Raw genomic sequence first — 13,694 nt, forward strand, 5'->3', positions numbered from 1 at the left:
TATATATATATATATATATATATATATATATATATATATATATATATATATATATATAGATCTATACACACACACACATATATATATATATATATACACACACACATATGCATACATATATTATTTTATATATATGCACATATAATATTGTTAGGTGATATAGTATATTGTGTATGAATTTTCAGCATTTACTTCAACAATGATCAATACATGAGTAGACTTTAGTATGTAATATGAAAATATATTTATGGCAAATAAGCTACATAGTTTCTGCGGTTTATCTTCATAGGGAATCATCAGGCTAAGTGCCTATATATATATATATATATATATATATATATATATATATATATATATATATATATATATATATATAATCAAAATATCGACTGTTTGTTACATTCAGTATTTCCGTGAAACCGAAGGTATCGATGCAAGATCATAGTAATGTATAGTGTAAACTGAAATAAATACGGTCTTGTACAAATGAACACTTGTTTTTTTCTGCTATAACATTTTATATGTACATATATACACACATACTCGCATGAAACTGCATTAAAATGGGTTAGAGTTAGTACATCTTATAATGTATGGTTGATGTGTGTGTATATGCGTGTGTGGAAGAAATTGATTTTTTCTACTTTCACTTTCACTTTCTCTTGATGAGGAAATAATTAAACCTAATTCCTCTGTATTCATAAAAATTGACTATCATTTCCATGGTTGGCTGACGTAAGACAAAATAAAGCTTTCTTTATACGACTACTACAACTGACCAATTTCTGCACCAACGATTACATACTAGTAATTTTTTTTTTTCTTACTAGAAATTTCGGTAGGACTCACATACGACGCATTCCTCTTCTTCCTCTTTGCTGTTTGGATGTATTTTACGTGTTATTAATCGACTCGACCAAGTAGAACTGATCTAAAACTATTTCCTGACCCAGTTTTTATTTTATTTTATTTTTTTTTCTCATTTTCCTCTCAAAAATGATCTTCCTCGTTTTCCCTTCGTTTATTCTGATGAATGTCTCTTTCACTCTCCTCTCCCTTTCCCTCCCTCTATTTCTTTCCTCCTCTCTCTATATATTTTCTCTTTCTTTTCAAAGATCTTCAACCTTACTGAAAAATACCGTCACGCACATATTTATGTATAAGCTTCTCATTTAAAAGAATAATTAATGATCGTACTGAAACTTCATGTAATTGAGATCTAAATTTTTTAAATCCTTGTTGCATTACACATTTTTTTTTATATGATAGCATAGAGCGTAATGGTTCCTGACTTCTGACTAAGCAATCGGGTTTCAAATCTCAGCTTTTTTTTTCTTATTATTTTACTCTCAAAAATAATCTTCATCGTTTTCTTTCTTGCCCTCTCCCCTTCTCGCTCTCTGTTTCTCTCTTTCTCCTATATATTTTCTTATTTTTGCTTCTTGCTTACCGATCTTCAACTTTATTCATATCGCAAAATCTATGTATCTATAAATGTGAGAATTTGTGTGTGTGTGTGTGTGTGTGTGTGTGTGTGTGGACACATACTCAACGAATTTTTGATCAACAAACTTGAAATTTGGTATATAGGGTATTCAGACATGTGGAAAACTTTTTAATCGGTGTTCATCCGGAAAAAAGGGCTGCTAAGAGGTAAAAATTTAAAAATTGTTATGTGAGGGCCATCAGATTCTTGTCTATTTGTTAACTGTTTCACGACTGCTCATGCGTGAACCATTCACATTACAGATTCCTTATATTAAGAATAAGTAGGTTTGAAAACACTTTTTTAAAAACGTGTCAAGCTGGCCTAATGGTTATCGTACTTGTCTCACTGTCTTTAGGTTTTGGTTTGCATCTCAGCTCGAGTATTATTTTTTTACTTACAAGAAGTGAACTATTTAGAAAAAATGTAATACTCGCATGCACATGTCGCAGTTTCTGTATGAATTAAAATATAATATTTATGCATATTTTATGATTGGGCAACGCCTACGACCTACTAGTATTTCTATAAAATTTTAGTGTAATATTTTGCTGAAAACTCAATAAATTACAAATTAAATAAAAAAATTATTTTTGCATCACATATATATATATATATATATATATATATATATATATATATATATTTAAAGGAGATTAGAACAATAGTCTAAAGAGCAGAGTGTATTTTTATATGCATGTATGTATTTGTGTATGTATGTATGTATAATATTGTACTTAAACCAAATTTATATTTATAATTTTACTCTATTTTATTTCTATCCCTAACCCATATTAATTTTCTTATCAAGTTTAAATCCATACCTTTATTTCAATTTTTTCCAGATACACCTGCCTTACTTTAATGCTAGGCTTATTTATGATGTCTTTTACATTTAATAAAAAAACCTTTCCAATATTTGCTGATGAGGAAACCTTGTTTGATAAAAAACTATATGTAATAATTATTGTCCGTAACTTGATGTCTACCACAATAAAAACACTGTTTTCCGAAACGATCGTACAAATAATTGATTTTGTTGTTGTTCCTTCTTATGAAACGGATTTTTAATTTAATTATAATTTGATTTTTAAATTATCAATCACATTACTAAATATATATAATATATATATATATATATTGTGAAATATGTTTATTTAATTATATTTCACATTTTATTTATACCAGCCCTTTAATTTATGAAGCTCAATGTAACTACAGAGTATATATAAATAACTGACAAAATGTCTATATTTCAGATTTCAAGATGTTAACCATCTTACCGTTTATTTCTTTAAGTACGTTGAAATGCACAATTCTTGATAGCACCTGTTTCCTAGTGCAGAATCATTCGTGTAATTATTATGTCAATCTTTGAATTTATTCCATCCTTAACTTATCAGAAGAAAAAGAACTTATCAAATTTACAAGAAAATGATGGAATATGGGCGTGATTACAAAATCCGGAATTGGAAGAGAAGTTGCAATTATTTTTCCATTTATTTAAATTTTAATGTCATAATTACATCAATGATTCTGCGCTGTGAAAACAGCTGCTGTCAAGAATTGTGGATTTCAACGTACTTAGAGAAGTAAATGATAAGATAGTCAACATCTTGAAATTTGGAATGTGCTTTTGTCAATTATAACAAAGATGGCAGTCTAATGTAAACACACGATGTGAATTCTTCTCTGTGCTTCTTTTTTCCACATTACATAGTCATGCATTCTTTTCTAAGAAAATTTCTGTTTTTTTCTGATGAGCATACATAAGGAAAAATTCAATGTTAGCATACATATATTGATTGTTACCAGTAAACGAAACATATCTGTAAAAAAATGTACCGAAGTTTGATATGCTCGAAGAATGATTGTTAAGAAAAATAAAAATAAAACCTTGAAACTTGGAAAATAACAAAATTGTTGTTTATTATAAAATCCCCGTTTTCTATTTAAAATTTTTTGTGAAAGTTTTCTTTTTTTCCATCCTTATATAGTTGAATTATCTATTGTAATTGTAAAATTTTTAGAAGTCGGATTATGTAGGTGCTAAGCCTGCGATAGGTTAACTTTAGTTTCTTTTTTCCGGGAATTTAAACTGCATTCTTTATTTTTATTTTTACATTTTTATTTTACTCAAAGCTTCTTTAGACTATATATATATATATATATATATATATATATATATATATATATATATATATATATATATATAGTGCCGGCAAAAAGAGAGTCCGTACTTGTAATTTTTTCAAAAACTGCAAATTGAAGATAAATTTAATGTAACTGTTTAAACAACTTATACCTCATTTGTTGGGCCTTTTATTCTTCTATAATTTTACATGTTCATATTTGACTTTTAATTGAAATATTCTAGTGTTCACGTCAATTAAAAAAATAACTTCAAATTGAGGAGGCAAAAAGAAAGTCCGCAGCAACACATTCACTTAAAACCAGCTTAAATTATCGCCACTTAATCAGTTTAAAATATCCACCAACAGGCAACAAAGCATCTCTAATCGTAATTGTTGTTGTTCCAGGTTATACAACGTAACATTTAGTCTATATGCAACGACTTTCTCTTAGTGATCGTCAGGAGCTCATTAATCTCCACCTTTCTGGTTTATCCAATCGAGAAATCGGCCGTAGATTGAAATGTGATGAGAAAACAGTATGAAAGACTGTGCAAAAGCGCCAAAACACCGGCAGTGTTCGTGATGCCTCTAAATCTGGTCGTACTAGAGTTACTTCTTACAGGGAAGACAATGCTATCAAGATCCATAGCCTAAGAAACAGATTTGAAATAGGTTCCCCAAATCCAACAACAGTGCAATCTTGTTAAAAGGTGCTCTCTTTCTACTGCCAAGAACAGATTAAAGGAATTTAATTTGCGAGGATTTGTTGCAAGACGCAAGCTAATGATTTCTGTAAAAAACAGAAATCGCCGTCTAGACTTTGTCAGATGCAATGAAGATGACTCTCCCTATCGGTCAAAAGTGCAAAAAAAGACTAAGCAATGATGGTAGGCAGTACGTCTGTCGGAGAAAAGATGAAGAATTTAATCCTAGGTGCTCAGTTTCAATGCTGCAAGGTGGTGGAGGTCCAGTGTTTGTGTGGGGCATTATTAGTACCAATGGTCCAGGGCATATAGTTTGCTTGCAAGGTTGAATTAATTCGACCAAGTACATTAATATGTTGACTGAGTATTTTCTACCCTAATTGGCCGGAATTCGAATTATAATCCCATCTTCATGCAGGATAATGCTCCCATTCACACAGCTGGCAATGTCAAGCGGCTCCTGGAAGAGCTTGATATTCTATGTTTGGATTGGCCTGCACAATCTCTAGACCTCAATCCTATCGAAAATGTATGGCATTACATCAAGCAACAGCTACACAATGATAAAACTTCAAATTTGGGAGAACTGTGGATAAAAATGAAAGAAAAGTGGGATGCCCTTTCCCCGGAGTATTGCTGCAGTCTAATTCAAGGAATTCCTAAAAGATTGCAGGCTGTCAAATTGCAGAAGCGCTAGGCTACTAAATATTAACTAGTTCATTGTGTTCCTGTTGTATTTGTGTTGCATTAATGTCCTAAAGTTACATTTAAATAACAATTTTCCATTGTGTGGACTTTCTTTTTGCCTCCTCAATTTGAAGTTATTTTTTTAAATTGACGTGAACACTAGAATATTTCAATTAAAAGTTAAATATGAACAGGTAAAATTATAGAAGAATAAAAGACGAACCAAATGAGGTATAATTTGTTTAAACGGTTACATTAAATTTATCTTCAATTTGCAGTTTTTGAAAAAATTACATGTGCGAACTTTCTTTTTGCTGCTTGTGTGTATATATATTAGCAGGGAAATTTGACGTTGCCCGGGATTGAATGGTGATCAATAAATGTTACTCCCATATTTTTATTGTTATCAAAATCAGTAAAATTTCCCATTTTTCAATCAAATCGATTGATTGATTGCTGTAGTTGGGGACCCATTGCAGTACATTGAGAGGAAACTTCACATGCCTCCCCACAGTAATTTAGTCCACAATACATTGTAGTTTACATTTCACTGTAGAGAACCTGTTGTTGATTTGATAAAATTATTTTTTATATATAATAGCTTGAATTAAGGTTTAAAATGCAAAAGTCAAGTATCAGGCTCCAATTGTGCTCAAAACAGAAACATTCATTGATGAGCCTGACCAGTACCAGATGGGTGACCATTTGCGAATGCCAGGTAGTGTACTTACTGTGCCAGGACATAGAAATGTCCAGGTTTGTATGTAAGGACATGCTTCGAACTACTGGGAGAGATGCATCCTCAGTCTTCATTAACACATGCATCTAGACACAAGAAAAACTCTGATATAAAACCTGAAGTCTATTGTCTGCTTTATCCATGGCATTGAATTGCATTGACCGAGATTAGCAGTTGTTCAAAATAGTGTGGATGGTTCTATACTAGCCTTCAGCAAAAACAATTCATCTGTGTGAATTTCCGACAACTTAATTGTTATGTGAACCTCATACATTGAAATCGACAGATGAATCCATTTATATATATATATATATATATATATATATATATATATATATATATATATATATATATATGTTTATTGTTATATAAACATGCTCACATCCCGCTGCTGTGAGCATGTTTATATAACAATAAACAAGTATTATCAGCTCTTTTTATTGAGCACTATCTAACAACCTCGTTGAATTCATTAGTCCATTACTTTTGAATATAAAAAAACCCGAGTATATATATATATATATATATATATATATATATATATATATATATATATAGTCTTTGAAGTTTTTAACCTTTAAAACTATACAAAAAATTACTTTTTATCATTTGTTAAAAAAACCATCTAGTCAGTAAGCCATTTAATCACCTGCAATCACTGCATCAACTCTCTCGAATTTACTATAATACCAATTTTTTTTTATATTTTTCAAGGGATCATCAGTTGTTTACCATGAAACACTGTTTCGGGGATTTAAAAACAAAACAGTATATTACATCATGGCTCCCCAGCAGTGTTGATCAAACACCACCACCCTTAATCTTAGGAAGAAGACATGTTACAAACATTTGATCCAATTTCCTATTCTTAATTGCAATTACTAACCTTTTCATAGTATAAAAATGAATTTCTTACCTGTGCGATTCATCAATTTCCACATTTAAAATGGATATATTTTTTAATTTATCAGTCTTGTATTTATAAGATTAGGATTAATCCATTTAACTACTTATCACCCCCACTATAATTAGTAGTTTGTATATTTACATTCTTATTTATTTAAAATTAGATATATAAAGGTTAAAAATATTTTATTTTTACATATATACATTTTTTTTTTTTTTTTTTTTATTATATATAAATTTATTATATGTAATTATAAATACATTTTATACATTGCTAATATAGTTTTGGATTTCCTTTATTAATATAGTCTGGTTAATCTTAAACGATTCAAAAGCATCAGGATAACGAACAAATGCTTTATTAAACTGTTTAAATATTTTATTTTTATCCCCACCTTGTTTTATCATCCTTATTACTAAGCTAGAAACTGGTGGTATAAAATCTGTTAATTTTAAAGTAACGTGAGCTATTCTCAAAAACTCTGGCATAATGGTTCCATAAAACACAAAAACAGGGCAGGTGCTTTCTTTATGGGGCATACGTACTATTTTAAAGGGGAATGCGTTTCTTTTATCAAATATTTTATAAAGAAAAATCCCATCCTCAATTTTTATATCTAAATCCAGAAATGTAGCCTGTTGTTCTCTATGTTCACAATTCAATTTTAATTCGTTTGGATATATAAGATGTTTATTTTTTTCGAATTCATCATTATCGTTTATGCATATAAGGTCATCTATAAATCTCCTACACCCATGAAAGTTATATGTTTTAGATATATCTGTTTTTAATAATGATGACATACATATATATACTCGAGTCTATGTAAATACAAATTTGCCCAAAATGGTGCAGGATCCAATCCCATTGGGATACCTATCGTTTGGAGTAATATTTTATTTCCTATTTGAAAATAGCATTCTTTAATAAGATGACTTACAAGTATTTTTGAAATACCTTTAGAAACACTAGTTTTGATATTTTTATTTTTACACCAGAAAGCTTTAGAGTTTGAAAAATCTATATATTTACCTTTTCCACCTTGAAAAGCTAAATCTACAGTATCGTTTAATTCTTTTATACGTTTTTTGTGCGGAATTTTAGTATATAGCATACTAAAATCATAAGTAGCTATAGATTTTGCTTTTATTCTGGAATTTATTTTATCTAATTTTTCTTTCACTGGTTTGAAATTATTTACTACCCAAAATAGATTTATATTACTATAGAATTTACTTTTCAGGTGAAAATTATTTATATATATATATATATATATATATATATCATTATAAAATTCAAATGACCTTGTAACGGGTGTTGTAACACAACATCCGGTTTATGACTTCTGGTTGCGCATGCATACATAAACAAATAATCAACGCGACAATAAAATGTATTGTTTTACTGTGTACGTTTTCAGCGTCCCAATTGTTTTTTGTTTTTTTTTGCATTTAAATCATCCAAATAAACAATTGTTAATACTTTCTGCTTTTTTTTTACATCGTTCATTTCAGTATTGTGTTTAAGTTATTTTAACGCAATTTTCTTACAAATAAATCTACTTTAATCCATTGACAACCATAAGAGCATTTTACAACGGCGATTTACCCACCACTTTTTTTTTAATTTATTCTCCATTTTTTAATACAATACTTTCTTAAAAAAACATTCATACATTTTCTTCTACACTACCAACATAAATAAATAACCCCAAAAATATGTTTTTTTTTAATTTGCGTTACAAATAAATAATCAACACGACAATAAAACGTATTGTTTTACTGTGTACGTTTTCAGCGTCCCAATTGTTTTGTTTTTGCATTGAAATTAAAAATATATCAAAATTTGAATTTAACTTTAAGTATTATGGTATCTGTTCAGTGCATATTTACCTATAAGTATGGCAAACCACTTATAATTCAATGGCTGTAATTTTTTTTTTTTTTTCAAAAATAAACAATTACAAACAGAACGACTCATAGAAATCTATCTATATTCTTTTTCATTTTAATATACTTTCATAGAAATGTTTCTGTTATGTCACAAAAACTATTTTCTTTACGTCACAAGTGTCACGCTCATGCATTAATTTCATAGCTAATATAACATACTGAACCAACGGATAACAGGTAGTCTAGTATATATATATATATATATATATACTAGTAGGCTGCCCAGCATTGCATGGTCATAAAATACGCTTAAATATGATATTTTAATTCATGCAGATTTTGTATTTATTATTATAGAGCCAATTCTCTATTATTATATTGTATTCAATATATTAGTTATTTCAAAAGTTAGAAATAAAAATATTACTTGAATGCCATTAGCTAGAATTGAAACCAAAATATTTGGCACTCCAGCTTTTGTTGTTCCCGTTCGAGCTATCATCAGATGGATAACATTATAAAAGGTATAAATGTAAATTTGCTCATGTCTAGAAGAGCACTTGAAGTCGACTTATGCCTGCCAAGTGCCAATTATTTTCAATTTTGACCCCTTAGCAGCTAAAAACTAAATCGAATTTGTTCCACAGGACCAAATCCCCTATATATCAAGTTTCAAGTCTGTAGATCAAAAATTAGCATAATATAAAATAGTGTAGAGGTTAGAGTTTCCAAATGCTGACTAAGTTATTGAGTTCAAATCTCCTTTAAAACAGTTTCCACATTTGTAGCAGCCCTAACTATTAACACTTCTTTACTTTCAAGTAAGGCAGCCCCTATAAGATGGTTTGGTCACAAGATGGCACAGCATATTAATCCTTAAAGGACTACATCCTGATCCTTTGGGATTTACAGAGCAGGCAGAGAGATTCCAAGTACTTATTTTCCAATAATATATATATATATATATATATATATATATATATATATACATATATATATATATATATATATATATCCTACCCTCTGATGAGAAGGATAGTATTTCTTAGAAACTCTGCGGATTAAGGACTATCCACTTATTTAGTGTCTCCCTTTAAAAATTAAATATGTTTTTAACTCTTTTTCAAAGTGTTTTTTAACATGTTTAAGAACTATTTGTTCTTATATATATATATATATATATATATATAAACACAAAGATGGCAACCTAAAGTAAACACACAATGTGAGTTCTTCTCTATGTTTACTTTTAATATGTTTCATGGTCATGGATTTTTCTTTCTAAGAAAATTTGTTTTTTCTGATTAATATTAAAAATTTTGTCAAAATTCCCAAGTTCGACAAGATACACCTGAAGAAGGTTGGAGGTTACATCGACCGAAACGTTGTGAAATAACACTCCAGATGAAGAAGATAGTCCAAAGATTTCAAATAATACGAATAACCAATCTTCATCTGAAAAATTCAGAAACATAAGATGTGACATTACAGTGACTATTCTTGTCTTTTAAAAGGATTTTGTTGCCACAAAGTTTCACAAAGATAAGAGTCTAATGCCATGCTGTATTTTATTTATTCTCATTCATTTGTTAGCAGGGTTACCCGACGTTGCCCAATGGAATAAAAAATGAAAAATAATAGAGATGTGTGTAATGAATGTGAATAAATGTGTGTGTAATGAATTTCTATTAAAACTTCTATCATGTTTCTTTTTCTCTTTCTCTCTCTTTTTTCTCCCTCTTTCTCCCCATCCAATCTTTCTTCTCCACCTAGCCCATTCTTCTCTGTACACACACACACACACACACACACACACACACACACACACACACACACACACACACACACACACAACTTGTAGGGAAAATAATTCCCTGATTAAAAATTCAGGGTTACTTCCCTTTAGTTAGTACATAATCTGGGTGGAAAATCGACCTTTCTTGATGAAATCTGCTTATAGCTCAAAGAATGACTAATCTTTTTCTAAAGTTTAGATATTATTCATTTGGAGCAATGCCAATCAAGAAAATGCCAACTTTGCGGGTGTTTATTTTGTCGTTTTTAACTTTTAGCTAGACATACAAACATTTTTAGATAAACACACTAGATATTTAGAATTTTAAAGATCAGACAAGTGCATTTTTTTATATATAAATTAAATTTTAAACCCTGAATATCAAGTGCTTCTTAAACAGTGGATTTCCTATTATTTTTTACCCATGCATACGACCAACGCTTAACACTGTGTGACATTTAAACCTAAGTTTTCAACCTTTGAGGATGTGCCAAACTTTACCACCAACATCACACACACACAAAAAAATAATTATACTGTCTGGATTTTCCTTATGAAGAATCTGTTATGATTCGAAAATTAGAATTTTAATGAATAAACATGTTTATTAAAAAACTGCACTTGTTCGGTCTTTTCAACCGTAAAATTTTAAATTCTAAATATCTAGAGCTTCTTAAACAGTGGGTTTCCTATATATATATATATATATATAGGAAACTGCCATATAGGCGGTCAGGTTTCAATCTTGGCTTCAGGTAGTTGCTTGTCTAGCTGCACTGATGAGCTGTGAAACAGCGAAACAGTACTGTATGTGGATGACTATAATGCTCCTTATTTTCAGTTGAGCATATTGAGAAGTAATACATGAATTACCATTAGCGTATGAAGCGATGCTCTTTGTGTAAACAAATCAAGCTTAGGTATTTCGGACGATGTCAAAACATTTTTATTTTTTTTTTATTTTTTTTTATTCAATTTTCACCTTAAACAAGGCACAGTGCCACTTTGAAGCAGGGGGCTACTATCAGGGACTTAATTAGCGGGGTCATTATAAAGGGAGATGAGTAGAAAGATGTTTGTTAACATTACACTTGAACTTCTGCATGTCATTGCAGTTGGGAAAGCAGAATCCCGGAAGGGAGTTCCAAAGACCCGCAGTTCTGGGGAAGAAATTATTGGAGTAAAAGGCTTTCTTGCACCTAGGGATCTCTACTGTAAAGGGATGAGACTTAGTAGCTTGTCAGGTTTGTCGGGGGTAGTTACGTCGGGGAGGTACAAGTGTTTGCAGTTCGTCAGAGCATTCACCATTGAAGTATTTGTAGAACAGGCAGAGGGATGCAACATCTCGTCGATGGGACAGAGGCTGAAGCCTAGATGACAGTTCAGGACCTATCAGGTTGGCGACTCTCTTTTGAACCCTGTCCAGGAGCAAGAGACAAGAAGCAGATGCACCAGCTCAGATGTGACAACAGTACTTCATACATGGGCGAATGGTTGCCTTATAGAGGTATAGGATACTGTCAGGCGTAAGTAGTTTTCTAGCACGGTAGAGGGAGCCCACCTTCCTTGCAGCAGCCTTGGCAATGCTCTCAATGTATCTATTCCAGTTCATATTCCCTGTAAATGAGGAGTTTAAAAGAAGTACTTTCAGGTAATGTGTTCTTGGCCATTGCTATTAGTGGTAGAGAAGGTTTCTTGTAGTTATTGAAGGAAACAAGCTTAGTCTTAGCAGTATTGAATGTGACCAACCATTTTTGTCCCCATTCCACTACGGATTGGAGGTCATCCTCTAGTGTTTCTGCCATTTCCTTGGATATGTGTTCATTTGTTTTCCCCTCATATCTGTTATAGAGAGTGGTGTCATCGGCAAATATACCCATCTCCGAAACAATTTTATCAGGGAGGTCGTTTATGAATATCAGGAATAATAGAGGTCCAAGGATAGACCCCTGAGGTACTCCCGCATTTATGTCATATTGTTTGGATGTACGACCATCGAGGACAACTTTGATTTTTCTATTACTTAAGAAGGATTTAATTACATTATGAATTCTTCCAGTGATTCCATATGATCTAAATTCACGACTCGTACAGCAGCCGCTGATTAGCATAATTGTAAGGAGCCTTGATTGTTGTACAGGCAGTCAGGTTTCAATCTTGGCTTGAGGTAGTTGCTTGTGTAGCCGCACTGATGAGCTGTGAAACAGCGAAACAGTACTTATGTGGATGACTATATATATATATATATATATATATATATATATATATATATATATATATATATATATATATATATAACTTTACAAGCGATAAAAAAAGTGCTTTAAATGGTAATCGACGGTGGTACATATGTTAGGTATCCGAATGCTGATACTGATGTCACGAGTTCGATCCTGCCTGTGCTGAAAAAGGCTAAAAAGCCAGAAACATGCGTGTCCTTAGGTATACTTTTATGCACGTAAAAAAATATTTATTAAAAATAAATAAATAAATATGTCCCATAAAAAATAAGGGCGATCTATTCATATATATGTGAATAACAATAAGAGCTTATAGGTAATGTAAAAACGCTAATGTAGCGGAAAAAAATAAATAAAAATAAAAACAACAGCGTTCGAAGTTGTTAATATCGCTAAAAAATGCCAATAACAAAATCTTATATATCATATTTATGAAAAAATGTACATTCAAACTAATTTGGAAATATCTTAAGTAGGATGACCCCTAAAATAAATGTGGTAACTGAAATAATTCTTGTTAAGAGTAGGATAGACATGTTATCACTTTAAACTAATGATGACAAACGACACCCATGTATATTGTTGATGGCTTGTGCCTAATTCGTTTTAAATGCAATTTTTTAGTATTTTCTGTAAATAATTCAAAGTGTAGTATCTGTTCTCAACATCCAAGTGACATCACACATTTTACTATCAACGAAATTGCATATGATATGTCTTTTTTGAATTTCCCACAATCTTTTCTCGTTCTGAAATAGAACATAATCATCAAAAATATATTTTCAAATATTTGTACTGGTATTTTATTTTCTTAATTTCATTCAACCAGAAAAAGTCTTACAATGAAGACAAAACGTTGATAAACACATAACTTGGTTTGTTATTTTTTTTTTATAGCTCTGTATCTCGTCGGAATACTATTTTCATTCTCATCATATAATATATAATATACATATGCAAATTATGAATAATCAAAGCTGATTGTGAATGTTTGCAGATTATTATATATACAGTATTAAATAAGCATAAGCCGTTTTACTGTGAAGAAACTTTTGCTTTCATATATATATATATATATATATATATATAATGATGTGAATGCACATTTG

General features: G+C 30.6%; 1 protein-coding gene across 11 annotated transcripts in view; it reads left to right on the plus strand.

Moving 5' to 3' along the window:
* Positions 1–13,694, plus strand: part of LOC145296688 (ras-related protein Rab-3) — a 411,003-nt gene that overhangs the window by 286,328 nt on the left and 110,981 nt on the right. The gene's annotated exons all lie outside the window — the stretch shown is intronic.

The sequence above is a fragment of the Euprymna scolopes genome, chromosome 17, assembly GCF_053919585.1.
Source record: "Euprymna scolopes isolate OS-2025 chromosome 17, ASM5391958v1, whole genome shotgun sequence".
Taxonomy (NCBI): Eukaryota; Metazoa; Mollusca; class Cephalopoda; order Sepiida; family Sepiolidae; genus Euprymna; species Euprymna scolopes.